The 20,566-nt window shown below is 46.8% G+C and overlaps 1 protein-coding gene and 1 pseudogene across 1 annotated transcript in view; one reads left to right on the top strand and one right to left on the bottom strand.

Annotated features, from left to right (window-relative positions):
• Positions 1-20,566, bottom strand: part of scml4 (Scm polycomb group protein like 4) — a 169,636-nt gene that overhangs the window by 107,155 nt on the left and 41,915 nt on the right. The window lies entirely within an intron of this gene.
• On the top strand, positions 13,396-13,514 carry LOC144494452 (5S ribosomal RNA; annotated as a pseudogene).

Here is a 20,566-nt window from a genome sequence, read left to right as displayed (position 1 = left end):
GCAGCATTGTTTAGAAAAAAACCCCACTATTTCCACAAGAGTTATTTTTATCACCAAATGAATTCTTTGTATGAATTCTGTGCTGTAGAGCATTTCATGTGCTAAGCAACAAATGCTTCCAGAACATCTGAATGAGATGCAAAGTGTTACTAATGCGCAAATCAGCCAACAACTTCTGGTAACAAAGAACTACTCTTTGAATTGGCAAATGCCACGAGTTACTAACCATTCTGCAACCATTAGAGTTGCAAAACCGGCATCTTGTTCTTAACTACATACGAACAGCTCACCACCACCTTCTCAAGGGCAACTAGGGATGGGCAATAAATGCTGGCCAGCCAGCAATGCCCATGTCCCACGAATGAATGAAAGGAAACATCTGAATTTGGAGCGGCTGTAGACCATTCTTTTCCTGAAGGACCTCAGCCATTTGATAAGATCATGGCTGCTCTGATTGTGGTCTCAATTTTACTTTCCTGCCTACCCCGTATAATTTTGGAATCATAGAATCCTTACAGTGTAGAAGGAGGCCATTCGGCCCATCGAGTCTGCACTGACCACAATCTCACCCAGGCCCTATTCCCTACAACCCCATATATTTACCCTGCTAATCCCCCTGACACTAGGGTCAGTTTAGCATTGCCAATCCACCTAACCCGCATATCTTTGGACTGTGGGAGGAAATCGGAGCACCCGGGGGACTGACAGGGTGTATGCTGAAAGGATCTTTCCCCTTGTGGGTGAGACTCGAACTAAGGAACACAGTTTAAAAATAAAGGATGTCCCATTTAGCATGGAGATTAGGAGAAAATGTTATCTCTCAGAGGGTTGTGAGTATTTGGAACTCACGTCCCCAGAGAGCAGTGGTGCAGGGTCATTGAATATTTTAAAGGCTGAATTAAAAAGAATCTTGTCTAACAAGGGAGTTGAAGATTTGGGTGGCATGGTAGCCCAAGGAGGAAATCGACACAGACACCGGGAGAACGTGCAAACCACACAGACAGTGACCCAAGGCTAGAATTGAACCCGGGTCCCTGACGCTGTGAGGCAGCAGTGCTAACCACTGTGCCACCGGAGCTTTCGGAGCACTGCATCGACACCGCAAACTGCCGGCTCCAACTTATGCCCTGTTTGTGAACAGAACTCCCACTCACCTGACGAAGGAGCAGCGCTCCGAAAGCTAGTGACTTTTGCTACCAAATAAACCTGTTGGACTTTAACCTGGTGTTGTGAGACTTCTTACTGTGTTTACCCCAGTCCAACGCCGGCATCTCCACATCATGGTGGGCAACCTGTGCCGGTGTGGGGGAAGCATATGCTGCCGCTGGAGGAAGGGGGGCTCTGGAGCCGGTTTCACCGGCATGTTTAGGCTGCACCACAGCATTCTGGAATCTCTCTCTGTAAGTAATATTTCTATTCTTCCTGCCAAAGTGGACAAGCTCATATTTTCACATATTATACTCCAGTAGCCTAATTTCACTTAACCTATCTATCGCACATTGAAGCCTCCTTGTGTCTTCCTCACAACTCCCTGTCCTACCTATCTTTATGTCTTCAGCAAATTTAGCTACCATATATTTGGTCCTTTCATCCAAGTCACTAATGGAGATTGTAAATAGTTGAGGCTTCAGCACTGATCTTTTTCTTATTACTTCATGGGATGTACGCATCTCTGCGAAGCCAGCATTTTTATTGCTCATCCCAAAGAAGAGATGATGGTGAGCAGTCCATGTGACGTAGGTGGTGCACGATATAACTCACGAGGCTAGAGGTACTCGGGGAAATAAAGGCTTTTATTGACTACAACAATAGAGCTACCATATATAATACACGATCCCAGACTAAAGGGTCCCAGACAGAGCAGTGACCTTTATACCTCTCCCAGGAGGCGGAGCCCGACTGGGATGTACCATAAGAACTATATTACAGGTAGAACAGCCCAACCCTAACCCCAACAGTAACGTATAGAACAGCCCAACCCTAACCCCAACAGTAACATATATACAGACTCATAGTACTGGCCAGACCCTGGCTCAGCACTACCTGGTGGGAACCAACAATGGTTCACCACATTCACCCCTCCTTTGAAAACAAAGGCCGGCGGGGTACAAACACAGAACAATTGTTCATCAGTCTATAAGTTCAGACGCTCTGGGGGACCGCACCATCGTTGTGACCTCCTCAACACCGGCGATGACACCGGTGTAGGCACTCGCGGTGGCGTTCTCCCCAAGGCAGTGTCCAACGGCTCCTCCAATGTCTCACGGGCCAGTAGACCCCGAGGTGGTGACAATCCGCTGAACTCGGGCACGCCATGAAGTGGTGACCATCTCCTGGACTCAGGCAAGCTGTACACGGGAGTAAAAGGGTTAAGTGATGGTCCCGATGCTGCCCGCACCATGTCAGGAGGGGAAACAATAGTTGGGGGGTCTCTAACAGGAGGTATGGGAGCGACAGGGGTTTCCAAGCCCCCTGCTGGCGCCAGGTCTCGAATCAAGACCGTGTCCACTCGCCTGTCAGGGTATGCCACATAGGCATACTGAGGGTTGGCGTGGAGGAGATGGACCTGTTCAACCAAACTTCTGTTGTCGGCAAGATGTTGGAAAAAATTATAAGGGATAGGATTTATAGTTATTTGGAGAGTAATGAATTGATAGGTGATAGTCAGCATGGTTTTGTGGCAGGTAGGTCGTGCCTTACTAACCTTATTGAGTTTTTTGAGAAAGTGACCAAGGAGGTGGATGGGGGCAAGGCAGTGGACGTGGTATATATGGATTTTAGTAAGGCGTTTGATAAGGTTCACCATGGTAGGCTTCTGCAGAAAATGCAGATGTATGGGATTGGGGGTGATCTAGGAAATTGGATCAGGAATTGGCTAGCGGATAGGAAACAGAGGGTGGTGGTTGATAGTAAATATTCATCATGGAGTGCGGTTACAAGTGGTGTACCTCAGGGATCTGTTTTGGGGCCACTGCTGTTTGTAATATTTATTAATGATCTGGATGAGGGTATAGTTGGGTGGATTAGCAAATTTGCTGATGACACCAAAGTCGGTGGTGTGGTAGACAGTGAGGAAGGGTGTCGTAGTTTGCAGGAAGACTTAGACAGGTTGCAAAGTTGGGCCGAGAGGTGGCGGATGGAGTTTAATGCGGAGAAGTGTGAGGTAATTCACTTTGGTAGGAATAACAGATGTGTTGAGTATAGGGCTAACGGGAGGACTTTGAATAGTGTGGAGGAGCAGAGGGATCTAGGTGTATGTGTGCATAGATCCCTGAAAGTTGGGAATCAAGTAGATAAGGTTGTTAAGAAGGCATATGGTGTCTTGGCGTTTATTGGTAGGGGGATTGAATTTAGGAGTCGTAGCGTTATGTTGCAACTGTACACAACTCTGGTGCGGCCGCACTTGGAGTACTGTGTGCAGTTCTGGTCCCCACATTACAGGAAGGATGTGGAGGCTTTGGAGAGGGTGCAGAGGAGGTTTACCAGGATGTTGCCTGGTATGGAGGGGAGATCCTATGAGGAGAGGCTGAGGGATTTGGGATTGTTTTCGCTGGAAAGGCGGCGGCTGAGAGGGGATCTTATTGAAACATATAAGATGATTAGAGGTTTAGATAGGGTGGATAGTGATAGCCTTTTTCCTCTGATGGAGAAATCCAGCACGAGGGGGCATGGCTTTAAATTGAGGGGGGGTAGTTATAGAACCGATGTCAGGGGTAGGTTCTTTACCCAGAGGGTGGTGAGGGATTGGAATGCCCTGCCAGCATCAGTAGTAAATGCGCCTAGTTTGGGGGCGTTTAAGAGATCCGTAGATAGGTTCATGGACGAAAAGAAATAGGTTTAGGTTGGAGGGTCACAGTTTTTTTTTTTAACTGGTCGGTGCAACATCGTGGGCCGAAGGGCCTGTTCTGCGCTGTAATGTTCTATGTTCTATGTTCTAAAGGGTCAGACTTGCGGGTCCTAACATGTCGCCGCAGGAGGACAGGTCCTGAGTACGTCAACCAAGACGGTAATGAGGTCCCAGAGGAAGACTTCCGAGGGAATGAAAACAGTCTCTCATGGGGAGTAGCGTTGGTTGCCGTACACAGGAGTGAGCGTATGGAGTGGAGCGCATCAGGGAGTACCTCTTGCCAATGGGAGACTGGAAGACCTTTAGACCTCAACGCCAGTAAGACAGCCTTCCAGACTGTAGCATTCTCTCGTTCGACCTGTCCGTTACCCCTTGGGTTGTAGCTCGTGGTTCTACTAGAGGCAATCCCATATGAGAGCAGGTATTGCCTCAAGTCATCGCTCATGAACGACGAGCCCCTATCGCTGTGGATGTAACAGGGGTAACCGAACAGGGTGAAAAGATCACGAAATGCCTTGATAACCGTGGCAGCGGTCATATCAGAACAGGGAATGACAAAAGGGAATCGTGAGTACTCATCAACCACATTGAGGAAGTACACGTTCCGATCTGTCGAGGGAAGGGGGCCCTTAAAATCCACACTCAGTCTTTCGAAGGGACAAGTGGCCTTAACGAGTTGTGCCCTGTCAGGTCGGTAAAAGTGCGGTTTGCATTCCGCGCATACCCGGCAGCTTCTGGTTATGGACCTGACATCCTCCACCGAGTAGGGTAGATTCCGGGCTTTTATGAAGTGGTAGAGCCGAATGACCCCCGGATGGCAGAGGTCATTGTGGAGAGCCTGCAATCGATTCTCCTGCATACTAGCACATGTTCCACGCGACAGGGCATCCGAGGGCTCGTTGAGTTTCCCTGGACGATACATGATGTCGTAATTATAGGTGGAGAGTTCGATTCTCCACCTCAAGATCTTATCGTTCTTGATCTTGCCCCGTAACGTGTTATTGAACATGAACGCCACGGACCGCTGGTCCGTGAACAGAGTGAACCGTTTACCCGCCAAGTAATGGTGCCAATGCCGGACGGCCTCCACAATGGCCTGGGCCTCCTTTTCCACCGCTGAATGTCGAATTTCGGGGCCTTGGAGGGTGCGAGAGAAAAAGGCGACGGGCCTGCCCGCCTGGTTAAGTGTGGCGGCCAGGGCGAAATCAGATGCATCGCTCTCCACCTGGAAGGGGATGGACTCATTGATAGCGTGCATCGTGGCTTTCGCGATGTCGGCTTTTAGTTTTTCAAAGGCCAAACGAGCCTCTGGTGCTAGGGGAAAAGAGGTAGACTTGATGAGCGGACGGGCTTTGTCCGCGTAATTGGGAACCCACTGTGCGTAGTAAGAGAAGAAGCCTAAGCATCTTCTCAGTGCTTTTACGCTAGTGGGCAGGGGAAGTTCGAGGAGGGGACGCATACGGTCTGGATCAAAGAACAAAGAACAAAGAACAATACAGCACAGGAACAGGCCCTTCGGCCCTCCAAGCCCGCGCCGCTCCCCGGTCCAGGATTGAATCCTGAATCCAGGATCCCCACCCAATTTTCCAGCCTATCTACATACTAATATCCTATCCATCGAGCTGTCCCTCACAACTACGATGCTTTGTTCATCACAACCTAGTAACTCACCCCCACCCCCCCATTCCAGACCATGTGATCTCCAGGGAGAGGCGAAAACCCAGAGTGAAAACCCCAGGGCCAATATGGGGAAAATATCGTGTAGCTAATCAGGATCAGGGCCAATGACCCCATTTTCCACCACGTATCCGAGGATAGCTAGGCGGCACGTGCGAAATACACACTTCTCCCTGTTGTAGGTCAGTTTCAGGCGAGATGCAGTGCGTAGGAATCTAAGAAGGTTGGCATCGTGTTCCTGCTGGTCATGGCCGCAGATGGTGACATTATCCAGGTACGGGAAGGTAGCCCGCAGTCCGTTATGGTCCACCATTCGGTCCATAGCATGCTGGAAGACCGAGACCCCATTCGTGACACCAAAAGGAACCCTTAGAAAATGGTACAAGCGACCATCCGCCTCAAAAGCCGTGTATTGTCGGTCCTCTGGGCGAATGGGGAGCTGGTGGTAAGCAGACTTTAGGTCGATGGTGGAGAACACCCGGTACTGCGCAATCTGGTTGACCATGTCAGATATGCGCGGGAGGGGATACGCATCCAGCTGCGTGTATCTGTTAATGGTCTGACTATAGTCTATGACCATCCGGGGTTTGTTCCCACTCTTGACCACCACGACCTGCGCTCTCCAAGGACTAGCGCTAGGTTGTATGATCCCTTCCTTGAGGAGCCGCTGAACCTCAGATCGAATGAAGATCCGATCCTCAGCGCTGTAACGCCTGCTCTTAGTCGCAATGGGCTTGCAGCCTGGCACGAGATTCTGGAATAAAGAGGGTGTGGTAATCTTAAGCGTCGAGAGGCTACAGATGGAGCGCGTTGGGCAATTTAGAGGCTGCGAGTCTCCCACTGAAAGCAGAGGGAGTGGCCCACCGTACTGTAGGGTTACACTCTTCAAGTGGACCATGAAATCTAGTCCTAGGAGTATTGGCACGCAAAGGTGCGGTAACACGAGGAGCTTGAAGCTCTCGTAAACCGTGCCCTGCACCGTCAGATTTACCACGCAACTCCCTAGCACGGTGACAAACCGGGACCTTGACGCCATCGAAATTATCTGCTTGACAGGCTGAATCCGGAGGCCACACCGCTTCACGGCGTCTGGGTGAATGAAGCTCTCCGTGCTCCCGCTGTCAAACAGACAATAAATCGTGCGTTTGTTTACCTGTATGTCCATCATGGACTTGTCGAGTCTGTGAGGCTTTGCCTGGTCCAGGATGATCGACGCCACCGTTGGTTCGTGGGCGCCACTGCAGGCAGCTGAGATGGATGATGACGACCCCTGCTGGTCATTCGCAGTCGGTGCCGACCAAAATGGCTGCCCCCATAGGTCGCACGTGGGCGATGGCGCCAAAACCTGCGGCCCCTGGTGGTCGCGCGTCTCTTGCGACTCCGTCGTCTGGAATGGCGACGTCCTGGCCTCGCACGTGGAAGAAGCCCTTGACGATGCCGGCGACGAGGAAACCGGCTCCGGGGAGTCACACGCCGCACTGCTGTTCCTGGATGGAAGTTTGGATCGGCATACTTTCGAATAATGCCCCTTCTTGCCGCAGGCGGAGCACAACACCGCTTTAGCGGGACATCGCTGCCGAGGGTGCTTCACTCCCCCACAGAAGTAACACCGCGGGCCGCCTGGAGCTGCTGCCGTCGTCAGGCCCGAGGGTGGGAATGCAATCACGCTGTTTTTCAGTCCCGCTGAATGAAGTGGAGTCTGCGACTGCCCCTGCCACGCTGTCTCCACGTGGTCGTCGGGGTACATCGCCAGACTTTTGGAGGCCGTTTCTAGAGCGTCAGCTAACTCTATGGATTTAGTGAGGTCGAGGTTACCTTGCTCCAACAGCCGAAGGTGGATGTACGACGAGCCGATTCCCGCCACGAACGCATCTCGAGCGAGGTCGTTCATGTACTGGTCTGCCGACACTGCCTTGCAGTTGCAGACTCTGGCTAGCTGTTGAAGCTCGCACACGTACTGTTCCGTCATTTCGCCGGGCTGCCGCCGTCGAGTGGCTAAGAGATATCGAGCATGTATCTCGTTTGGCGGTTTAATGTAGCGCTTCTTAAGAAGCTCGAGGGCCCCTTTGTAGTCGGTGGCCCCACGGATCGCTAAATATACAGCGTCGCTTACCCTCGCGTGGAGGACCTGGAGTCTGTTGGCGTCGGTGGTGACCGCTGCGGAGGCTTCGCGATAATCCTGAAAGCATTTCAACCAGTGGTCGAAGGTGTTCGAGGCGCCCGCCGCACGTGGGTCCAACGTAAGCCGTTCGGGTTTAAGCATTTGCTCCATGTTCTCTGTGTCGTTTTTTTTTCAACGAAGAGAGTTCAATTGTAGTCAATAAAATTGATGCGCGAAATAACTCACGAGGCTAGAGGTACTCGGGGAAATAAAGGCTTTTATTGACTACAACAATAGAGCTACCATATATAATACACGATCCCAGACTAAAGGGTCCCAGACAGAGCAGTGACCTTTATACCTCTCCCAGGAGGCGGAGCCCGACTGGGATGTACCATAAGAACTATATTACAGGTAGAACAGCCCAACCCTAACCCCAACAGTAACATGTAGAACAGCCCAACCCTAACCCCAACAGTAACATATATACAGACTCATAGTACTGGCCAGACCCTGGCTCAGCACTACCTGGTGGGAACCAACAATGGTTCACCACAGTAGGTACACCCATAGTGCTGTTAGGGGACACGTTCCAGGATTTTGACCCAGCAACAGTGAGGTAAAGCTGATATATTCCAAGTCACAATGACATGTGGTTTGGAGGGGAATTTTCAGGTCATGGTGAACCCATGCGTCTGCTGCCCTAGTTCTTCTTGATGGTAGAGGTCATGGGTTTGGAAGGCGCTGTTTAAAGAGATTTGGTGAATTGCTGCAGTGCATCTTGCATATTGAGAGGACAGTGATTAATGAAAATGTTACAGCTTGGCTCGGGCACAGCTAGTTCTGAAACACATGTCTTCATTACTACTGCCAGAATGTTGTCAGGGCCATTGCTTGATATAATTTGGAGTGAATCGAATTGGCTGAAGACAGGCATCAATGATGCTGGGGATCTCAGCGGGAGGCCAAGATGGATCATCAACTTAACACTTCTGGCTGGAGATTGTTGCAGATGCTTCAGCCTTATCTTTTGCACTGATGTTCTTGGCACCTCCATCATTGAGAATGGGGATATTTGTGGTGCACCCTGCCTTCAGCTGTTGTTTAATTGTCCACTACCATTCACAACTAGGTCGGCAGGCCTGCAGAGCTCCGATTTCATTTGTTGGTTGTGGAATTTCTTAGCTCTGCCTATCGCATGTTGCCTATGCTGTATGGAACGCAAGTAGTCCTGGGTTGTAGCTTCACCAGGTGGATACCTCATTTTTAGGTATGCCTGGTGTTGCTCCTGGCATGCCCTCCTGCACTCTTCATTGAACCAGGGTCGATTCCCCTGGTTTGATGGTAATGATAGAATGGCGGATATGCCGGACCATGAGGTTACAGTGTAAAATGGGCAAGAAAGCCTCACGTTTTCTCATCAATTTTTCTAGCGAGGTAAGTCATGGTAATTGACACAGTAAGAAGTCTCACAACACCAGGTTAAAGTCCAACAGATTTATTTGGAGTCACGAGCTTTCCAAGCGTTGCTCCTTCATCGGGTGAGAGCAGCGAAGGAGCAGCGCTCCAAAAGCTTGTGATTCTAAATAAACCTACTGGACTTTAACCTGGTACTGTGAGACTTCTTACTGTGCCCACCCCCAGTCCAATGCCCGCATCTCCACATCATGTTAATTGATAGCACTGAAAAATTAATTATCAGGAAATGGCGATGCAGGTTTGAAGAGTCGAATAGCCTACTCCTGCTCCTAATTAGTATGCTTGTATGTTTGAGTAAAGCAACTTTGAATTAGGAGGAGAACACTGTACAGTATTTATCTGGAAAAGGAGCTGTTGTCAGATTGTATGAACAATTCTGCTGCTTGCACCTCCTTTGGTTAGCTTTGCACAACAGTCAAGTATCATCAATTTTTCTCCAGTGGCGTTCTCTGCTTCAACAAGGAAAATTTTCATCTTATAGATTATTTACTGTTTTGAAATAGCAAGGTTTGATATGGAAATTGTATTTCTTCACTAAACTTGGAGACTGTAGGATAACAGGTCAAATTGATTGATCTAGTCATTTACCAGCTAAGTGGAGGGTGCTTTGTTCTAAAAATTCAAAATAATGCAAGTCCTCCATGGATGTGAGGCTCAGGTAATATGTGTCAATTTGCTGATTATGCTAAGTGACAGCTCTTTGTATAGCGTCTTTGATCTTGGGTAGTGAAGCTTGTCTTTGGGAGTCCCCGTGATTATATGAAAGCTGTGGGTTTTTCCTGTGATCTTTAGTTCAGTTTATTTGCAACTGGGCTGTACAATGAACCAGAATTTCATTGTCCATGCATGTTATAACAGCAGGAAGTCAATGGAAATGTTTCTCATCCAGAGACTCATGTATTCTTAGAGTGTGGACAATGTATATTCTAAAGAGTAACTTTAAACTTCTCCGGATTAATTCAAATATTATTCATTTACTGGTTATTTGCATCAGTGTTTATTCTGTTCCTGATTGCTTCTATACCTAATCTTATCTATTAAGTTTTATGTCTGCACAATTCCTTTCAATAAAGCAAGCAAGAAGATCGCAACTGGTCATAGAGCACAGCTAGGCACAGAGTGTGAGCTTGGGAATTTGGTGAGTGAGAAAATTTTTTAAGGGTTAAATCTCCTTCTCAATGGTCGTCTAGTTTGCATTTCAAATTTAACTACAATTTACTGTTGAAGTTAAGGTTCTTTACGTTTTAGCTAAGGATAAACAAACTCCCCTCAGGAGAGGCAGCTGCAGTTAGTTAATTAGGAGCTAGTTTTTTTTTAAAATTAGTTCATGGGATGTGGGTGTCGCTGGCTGGGCCAGCATTTATTGCCCATCCCTGAGGACAGGTAAGAGTCACTTCTGTGGGTCTGGAATCAAATGTAGGCCAGACCAGGTAAGGATAGCAGATTTCCTTCCCGAAAGGATATTAGTGAACCAGATGGGGTTTTATGACAATCAACAATGGTTTTGTGGTCATCATTAGACTGTTAATTCCAGATTTTAAATGAATTTTAAATTTCGCCACCTGCCGTGATGGGATTCAAACCCAGGTCCCCAGATCATTGCCCTGGGAATCTGGATTACTAGCCCAATGACAATACCACTACACCACTGCCACTACATTAAAGCGAGCACAGCACAGTCGGGCGGCACAGTAGCACAGTGGTTAGCACTGCTGCTTCACAGCTCCAGGGACCTGGGTTCGATTCCCGCCTTGGGTCACTGTCTGTGTGGAGTTTGCACATTCTCCTTGTGTCTGCGTGGGTTTCCTCCGGGTGCTCCGGTTTCCCCCCACAGTCCAAAGATGTGCGGGTTAGGTTGATTGGCCATGCTAAAATTGCCCCTTAGTGTCCTGGGATGTGTAGATTAGAGGGATTAGTGGGTAAAATATATAGGGATATGGTGGTAGGGCCTGGGTGGGATTGTGGTCAGTGCAGACTCGATGGGCCGAATGGCCTCTTTCTGTACTGTAGGGTTTCTTTCTTTCTACATTCTCTAGTCTAGCCAACAGTGTCAACCCATCTCTGTGGAATTTCAGCCAGTATAAGTAGGGGTGGTCTTGCTAAGTGCATGAAGTAAGCAAGCACAGAGCTAGCAGCTGGTAACTGAGTGATGTGATCACAGAGTGTGAACTGGGGAATTTGGAGAGTGAGGAAATTGAATGCAGTGAGGGAAGGGGTAATGCTCATGTAAGTAGTTTACTTTGAGTCTGAAGAAATGTGGACAGTAGTTGCAAAGAGCCAGCAACTCAAGACTGTTGAGCACCTGCATGCTGAGAAATCTTTAAGTAGTCTCACAACACCAGGTTAAAGTCCAACAAGTTTATTTGGTAGCACGAGCTTTCGGAGCGCTGCTCCTTCATCAGGTGAGTGAGAAATCTGTTGTCACAGTAAGTGCTTGATTGGGGAGATTTATGCTCACTTATCTTTCAAAGCTGGTGTAATTTAGCAATAATTGTAAGATTTTGTTATTAGTAGTAAGGTTTATTAGCAGTGGTAAAGCTTGTTAGGTGCAGTGGTTCCTATATATCTAGTTTCCAGTTTATAATAAAAAGTCTGTAAGTTAAGGCATGGCATGACAGCTCAGCCGGGTGGATAGTCCTTCCTGTAATGTGTGGAAGGTTGTGGACCCCTCCATTCTCTGGATGACCCCATGTGCAGGAAGTGTTGGCTGGAGTGACATATCCACAAGGCTGAGAACTACATTTAGGGAGGTGGTCACACCACAGGTTAAGAGAGTACAGGCAGAAAGGGAATAGGTGACCATCAGTCTGTCTAGTTGGACCAGGCAGGTAGTGCAGGATTGTCCTGAGTCCATCTGACTCACTATCTGGTTTTCTGCTTTGAATACTGGTGTATGCAGCCACAGGCAGACCAGTGGCATCACAGGTGGCACGGCTGCACAGAAGAGGAGGAAGGAGAATAGAAGAGCAATAGGGGATTTAATACTTAGGGGAACTGGCAAGCGTTTCTGCAGCCATAGATGTGACTCCAGGATGGTTTGTTGCCTCCCTAGTGCCAGGGTCAAAGATGTTACCGAGTGGCTGCAGGACGTTCATATTTGTTATATTACCCGTTCATGGGATGTGGGCATTGCTGGTTAACCCTGCATTTATCACCCATCCCTAATTGCCCTTGTTCAGAGGACATTTTAAGAGACAAGCACATTGCAATGGATGACATGTAGGCTAGACTGGGTAAGGTGACAGATTTCCTTCCCTAAAGGACATTAGTGAACCAGATGGGTTTTTACATCAATCAGCAATGGTTTCATTGTTAATTTTTTAATTCCAGATTTTTTTGTTATGAGGGGGTGGCGAACAACGAGAGATTGTGGTCCGCATTAATACCAACTACATAGCTAGAAAGAAAGATGAGGTCCTGAAAGCAAATTTTAGAGAGTTAGTAAAGAGATCAAAAAGCAAGACTTTAAAGTCAATAATCTCAGGGTTAATAGATAGTTTATTATATATTCCTTTGAGGCACAAACAGTCAACAAGAAAAGTGGTACAACCGTGGCTAACTAGAGAAGTCAAAGATTGTATTAGATCAAAGGAAGAAGCTTATAAAGTTGCCAAAAAAGCAGTGTGCCTGAGGGAGCTTTTTAGAATTCAGCAAAGGAGGACCAAGAAACTGAGAAAGAAAAATACAAGTACGAGAGTAAATTTGTGAGAAAATAAAGGTGGACTATAAAAGTTTCTATAGGTATGTGAAAAGAAAAAGATTAACAAAGACAAATATGGGCCCACTACAGGCTAGGAAAGGAGAATTTATAATGGGAAATAAGGAAATGGCAGAGAAACTAACCAAATACTTTGGAGGCTATTTTCTGGCCTCCCTGTGGCGTGTTTCTCATGGTGGGAGACTTTCACCGGCAGCTGGATCTTCTGGTTCCACCGCTGTCAATGGGACTTCCTACCACTGAGAGACCTGTGGCAGGGTTGCAACGTCAGCGGGACCAGAACATTCTGCAGGCATGAACACCCAGAAAATCCCAGCCTTTGGCCCTGATTTTACCGGCATGCCCGCCCCGATTCTCGCAGATCGGCAATCTTACGAGCCTCGGGGCTGGGCGTGCCAGTAAAATTCTGGCATTTGTGTCTGTCTTCTTGGAGGAAGATACAAAAAAAAACGCTGCTAAAATAGCTGGAGAATCAAAGGCTTAGCAGGACCAAGGAACTGAAAAGACTCGCATGAGTAAAAAAGTAGTGAATTAATTGGAGAAATTAATGAGTTGAAAGTAGTTAAAGTAGTTGCCTACGGCCATACTAGTCTGAAAACACCCGATCTCGCCTGATCTCGGAAGCTAAGCAGACTCAGGCCTGGTTAATACATGGATGGGAGACTGTCTAGGAATGCCAGGTGCAGTAGGCTTTTGGTCGGTGCAGGCTTGGAGGGCTGAAGGGCCTGTTCCTGGGCTGTAATTTTCTTTGTCCTTTGTTCTAAATCCCCTGGACCTCGGCCCCAAACCGCAGAAAGAGATGGCTTAATCGATGCACTGGTGCATGCATCTTCCAAAATTCTATATATTCTGAAATTGCTCCTGCAGATTGGAAGGTGGCAAATGTAACCCCATTTATTTAAGAAAGGAGGGAGAGAGAAAACAGGGAACCTGTTAACCTGACATCAAGAGTGTGGAAAATGTTAGAATCTTTTATAAAGGATGTGCTAAGTGAACACTTAGGAAATAATGGTAGGATTGGGCAAGGTCAACATGGATTTATGAAAGGGAAATCACAATTGACAAACTTGCAGCAGTGTTTCTGAGGGTGCAACTAGCAGAATAGATGAGGGAGAACCAGTGAATGTGGTATATTTGGATTTTCGGAAGGCTTTCAATAAGGTCCAACTCAAAGAACAAAGAACAGTACAGCACAGGAAACAGGCCCTTCGGCCCTCCAAGCCTGTACCGCTCCTTGGTCCAGCTAGACCAATCGTTTGTATCCCTCCATTCCCAGGCTGCTCATGTGACTATCCAGGTAAGTCTTAAACGATGTCAGCGTGTCTGCCTCCACCACCCTACTTGGCAGCACATTCCAGGCCCCCACCACCCTCTGTGTAAAAAACATCCCTCTAATATCTGAGTTATACTTCACCCCTCTCACCTTGAGCCCGTGACCCCTCGTGATCGTCACTTCTGATCTGGGAAAAAGCTTCCCACCGTTCACCCATCTATCCCCTTCATAATCTTGTACACCTCTATTAGATCTCCCCTCATTCTCCGTCTTTCCAGGGAGAACAACCCCAGTTTACCCAATCTCTCCTCATAGCTAAGATCCTCCACACCAGGCAACATCCTGGTAAACCTTCTCTGCACTCTCTCTAAAGCCTCCACGTCCTTCTGGTAGTGCGGCGACCAGAACTGGACGCAGTACTCCAAATGTGGCCTAACCAGTGTTCTATACAGCTGCATCATCAGACTCCAGCTTTTATACTCTATACCCCATCCTATAAAGGCAAGCATACCATATGTCTTCTTCACCACCTAACTCAAGAGGTTAGTAAACAAAATTAGAGCACATGGGATTGAGGTAATACACTGGCATGGATTGAGAATTGGTTACCAGACAGCAAACAGAGTAAATGGGTCATTGTCATGTTGGCAGGCTGTGACAAGTGGGGTGTAAGGATCAATCAGTGCTTGGGCCCCAACTTTACCCAATCTATATCAATGATTTGGGTGTGGGGGCCAAATTTAATATTTCCAACTTTGCTTATTACACAAAACTAGGTAGGAATATAAACCATGAGGAGGATGCAAAGATGCTTCAAGGGGATTTAGACAGGTTGAGTGGGCAAGAACATTGCAGATTAAATGTAATGTGGAGAAATGTGAGGTTATCCACTTTGGTGGGTAAAACCTATTTTTTAAAGAGGGAAAGATTGGAAAATGTCAATGTCCAAAGGGATCTGGATCACCTTGTTCGTGAGTCACTAAAATCTAGCATGAAGGTGCAGTTAGCAATCAGAAAGGCAAATGGGATATTGGCCTTTATTTGCAAGAGGGTTTGAGTACAGGAATAAAGATGTCTAGCTGCAACTCTTGTACTGAGCCTTGGTGAGACTCCTCCGCCTGGAGTATATATAGGAAGAATTTCCTTGCCATAGAGGGAGTGCAACAAAAGTTCACCTGATTCCTGGGATAACAAGATTGTCCTATGAGGAGAGATTGAGTAGACTGGTCCTGTATTTGTTACAGTTCAGATGAATGAGAGGCAATCACATGGAAACCTACAAAATTCTTACAGGGCTCGACAAGGTAGATGCAGGAAGGATGTTTCCCCTGCCTGGGGCTGTGGAACCAAGGGAAGCAGTCTAGAAAAAGAGGGTCATTTAGGACTGAGATGAGGAAGAATTTCTTCCCTCAGGGTGTAGTTAAATCTTTGGAATTCTTTACCCCAGAAAGCTGTGGACGATCAGCCATTGGATATATTTCTAGACAGTAAAGACATCAAAGGCTGTGAGGATAGTGTGGAGAAATGACTCAAGGGCCTGAAGAGCCTTCTCCACTTCATATATCCAATTTCCTAAAACCATTATTCCTGTCGTCATCATTTTGTGTCAACTATTTTTTATTACCAATTTCTACGTCTACATTTCCAAAGGGTACTGCCTACATAAATTTGTCATTCTGTATTACCTGTTTGTGGTCTCTCACCTCTTCAACCTGTGGTAAAGAAACCCCTGTAGTCCAATCAATTCTACACTTGTTCAGTTGCCACACATTTTGCTTCCAAACCGTAGGTTGTTACAAAAATCAGAATGTGTAACTTTAAGGTGAGGACTGAGTTACAATCCGTGCGCTCTTTTTCAATCATTTCTCAGTCCCTAGCCTCTATTCACCCAAACAGTGTATTTGCCCATGACTTTCCCTATGCAGCAAGAAATCTACTGGTTTGTAAATGATTCTATCTGTCTCAATAAGGCTTGACATTAGTATTACATAAATTTGAAATGAACTGGAGAAGACATCGGCCTTCCCAAGTGGTCTCCGATGCAATATCCCGTAGCGATGTTGTAATTTAGTATGCTACCCACTCACAGTCCTGCCATCTGGGTGGCACAGTGGTTAGCACTGCTGCCTCACAGCGCCAGGGACCCGGGTTTGATTCCCGGCTTGGGTCACCGTCTGTGTGGAGTTTGCACGTTCTCCCCGTGTCTGCGTGGGTTTCCTCCAGGTGCTCCAGTTTCCTCCCACAGTCCGAAAGATGTGCTGGTTAAGTTAAAGTTTATTATTAGTCACAAGTAAGGCTTACATTAACACCGCAATGAAGTCACTGTGAAATTCCCTTAGCCGCCACACTCCGGCGTCTGTTCGGGTCAATGCACCTAACCAGCACATCTTTCAGGTTAGGTGCATCGGCCATGCTAAGTTCTCCCTCAGTGTACCCAAACAGACGCCGGAGTGTGGCGACTAGCGGATTTTCACAGTAATTACATTGCAGTGTTAATGTAAGCCTACTTATAACACTAATAAATAAACTTTAAAACTTTTTCAAAATCTTCAAAGATGTACATTGAATGTGTACATCTGCAGCTCTCTCTGTTACTGCACCCTCTTTAAGATTTTGTTTATATTGTCTCATGTCGCACAAAACCTAACATCTTGTGATGACAAAAATAACTAGATAATCTGCTTTTTGAGTTGTTCTTTGAGGGATAAATATAGGCAAATACTTTGTGAATAGACAAGCTCCTCTTTGTGTTCCAACTGTTCACATTACATATTAATGATTTGGATGAAGGAAGCAAATGTATTATCTCCAAATTTGCAGATGATACAAAGTTGGGTGGGAGGGTGAGCAGTGAGGAGGATGCAGCGATGCTTCAGTGTGATTTGGACAGGCTGAGTGGGTGGGCGTATGCATGGCAAATGCAGTATATTATTGATAAATGTGAGGTTATCCACAACAAAAATAGGAAGGCAGATTATTATTTGAATGGGTGGATACTCAACGAGACCTTGGTGTCTCATGCATCAGTCGCTGAAAGTAGATGCACAGGTACAGCCGGCAGTAAAGAGGCAAATGGTATGTTGGCCTTCATAGCAAGAGGATTTGAGTATAGGGATAGGGATATTTTACTGCAATTGTTGGTGAGGCCACACCTGGAGAATTGCGTGCAGTTTTGGTGTCCTTGCTATAGAGGGAATGCAGCGATGGTTTATCAGGCTGATTCCTGGGATGACAGGACTGTCGAATCAGGAGGGACTAAGTCGGTTAGGATTATATTCATTGGAGTTTAGTAGACTGAGAGAGGATCTCATAGAAATTTTAAAAATTCTAACAGGATTACACAGGTAGATTCGGAGAGAATGTGCCCGATGGGGGAGTCCAGAACTACGGGTCATAGTTTGAGGGTAAGGGGTAAGCCTTTTTAGGACTGAGGTGAGGAGAAATTTCTTCACCCAGAGAGTGGTGAATGTGTGGAATTCACTACCACAGAAAGTAGTTGAGGCCAAAACATGGTGTGATTTCAAAAAGAAATTAGATATAGCTTGGGTCTAAAGGGATCAAGGCATATGGGGGAAGACAGAATAAAGGTATTGAATTTGATGATCAGCCATGATCATAATGAATGACGGTACAGGCTTGTAGGGCAGAATGGCCTACTCCTGCTGCTAGTTTCTATGTATATTTCTATGTAATGCCATGGGAACTTTTCTGATTTTACACATTATCTGAAAGATGGCACTCCCTGAATACTGAATTTAAATGTGAGTTAAGATTATGTATTTAAGTTCCTGCGCCATTAACCGAGGATGTTTTGACTGGAGGACCGGATTTTCCCTATGGGCTTCTGCAGTCAGGTTCAAATCACATCAGTGATTGGGATTTTCGCTGCGTTGGCCAATTGCTGCCCCGAGCTGATCTCTGCCACCTCCAGGGACCTGGACGCTGTCTGGAAAATCCTAATCAGCTTCCAAAAATGGGCCTTAACAGAGCTTTAATTGGTTGAGCTGACTTGTCCTGGTGCGGGGCAGGATGGAGTGAAGGAATCAGCAAGCTGGCTGGCAACGTGAAATTCCATGCCCACCCCCTTCAGGGTCTAAACTTCAGCCCAGAGTTGTGACACTGGTTCAAGTTGGCACATGGGAAAGGCACTTTGTGCGGGAAGGGTCTGGATTTCTGCATTTTGGAAAAAACTGGGGTTTATGATGAAGCCAAACAAGGGAAATAAATAAATTTGGAGATGATAAAAGTGAGTACACATGTTTTGTTTGATAAGGGAGGAGGTTAGAAAATGGGGAGAGATAAACAGAGATGGAAGGAAGCTGCCTCAGTGATGGAGAGGACCTGGGATATGGAGCTCAGCTCAAAGTCAAACAAAATATGCTTAATTTACACTTTGGGGCAGGAAACAGGATCTGAGACTGTTCCTAAGTTTAAGTTTATGTATTTGTGTCACAAGTAGGCTTACATTAACACTGCAATCTGTGAAAATCCCTATTGCCACAACCTCCCCCCATGCCAACACTATAGTTAAGAAAGCCCACCAACACCTCTACTTTCTCAGAAGGCTAAGGAAATTTGGCATGTCAGCTGCGACTCTCACCAACATTTGCTGATGCACCATAGAAAGCATTCTTTCTGGTTGTATCACAGCTTGGTATGGCTCCTGCTCTGCCCAAGACCGCAAGGAACAACAAAAGGTCGTGAATGTAGCCCAATCCATCACGCAATCCAGCCTCCCATCCATTCACACTGTCTACACTTCCCGCTGCCTCGGCAAAGCAGCCAGCATAATTAAGGAGCCCACACATTCCAGACATTCTCTCTTCCACCTTCTTCCGTCGAGGTCACATACCAACCAACTCAAGAACAGCTTCTTCCCTGCTGCCATCAGACTTCTGAATGGACTTACCTTGCATTGAGTTGATCTTTCCCTGCACCCTAGCTATGGCTGTAACACCACATTCTGCACTCTCTCATTTCTTTCTCTATGAACGGTATGCTTTGTCTGAATAGTGCGCAAGAAACAATACTTTTCACTGTATACTAATACATGTGACAATAATAAATCAAATCAAATCACAATTTAGCATGGCCAATGCTCCTAACCAGCATGTCTATCAGACTGTGGGAGGAAACCGGAGCACCCGGAGGGAACCCACGCAGACACGGGGAGAACATGCAGACTCTGCATAGACAGTGACCCAAGCCGGGAATTGAACCCAGGTCCCTGGCGCTGTGAGGCAGCAGTGCTAACCACTGTGTAACCGTGTTCGTGGGGGAAAACAGGAGGTGGGACTGTTCGTGGGGGATAACAGGAGCTGAGATTGTTCCTGGGGAAAACAGTCACTCATTGGGATATTGGCCAGGGTGCTCCCATAATTGGCATGGAAACAGATTCCCTGTCCAATTAAAGGTGGGAGAGAGGTTGTTGATACTGAAGAAGGAGGTGGAAATTCTCTCCAGGCAACCTTTGCTGAACCTGCAGCCAGGTAGGTAGGGAAGGAATTTAGGCCCCCCTGGAGCACTGAACCCCCAGTCTATTTTTGAATTCTTTAATGAGGTGTGAGCCTGCATTTTTTGTCCATGGAAATTGCCCTTGAACTGAGTGGCATGCCAGGTCATTTCAGAGTACAGCAAGAGTCAACCACATTGCTGTGGATCTGGAGTCACACATCGGCCAACCCCGGTATGAACAGGAGATTTCCTTCCCTATTATCGAATCATGTGGGTTTTTATAGCAAGCAACAATGATTTCATGGTCAACATTACTGAGACTAGCTTTCAATTCCAGAAATTAAATTCCACCAGCTGCGAGGATTAGCCTGGGTCTCAGGATTACTAATCCAGGGACACTTTCACAATATACATTAACGATTTGGAAGAAGAAACTGAAGGCACTGTTGCTAAGTTTGCAGATGATACAAAGATATGTAGAGGGACAGGTAGTATTGAGGAAGCAGGGAGGCTGCAGAAGGACTTGGAAAGGTTAGGAGAGTGGGCAAAAAAGTGGCATATGGAATACAATGTGGAAAAGTGTTACAGCCATGCGCTTTGGAAGGAAAAATTGAGTCATAGACTATTTTCTAAATGGGAAATGCTTAGGAAATCAGAAACACAAAGGAATTTGGGAGTCCTTGTTCAAGATTCTCTTAAGGTTAACATGCAGGTTCAGTTGGCAGTTAGAAAGGCAAATGCAATGTTAGCATTCATGTCGAAAGGGCTAGAATACAAGAGCAGGGATGTACTTCTGAGGCTGTATAAGGCTCTGGTCAGACCCCATTTGGAGTATTGTGAGCAGTTTTGGGCCCCATATTTAAGGAAGGATGTGTTGGCCTTGGAAAGCGTCCAGAGGAGGTTCAAAAGAATGATCCCTGGAATGAAGAGCTTGTCGTATAAGGAACGGTTGAAGACTCTGGGTCTGTACTCGTTGGGGTTTAGAAGGATGAGGGGGGGATCTTATTGAAACTTGCA

The sequence above is a fragment of the Mustelus asterias genome, chromosome 5 (assembly GCF_964213995.1).
Source record: "Mustelus asterias chromosome 5, sMusAst1.hap1.1, whole genome shotgun sequence".
Taxonomy (NCBI): Eukaryota; Metazoa; Chordata; class Chondrichthyes; order Carcharhiniformes; family Triakidae; genus Mustelus; species Mustelus asterias.
Note: the sequence above shows the minus strand (reverse complement) of the source record. Positions and strands in the feature narration are given on the sequence as shown.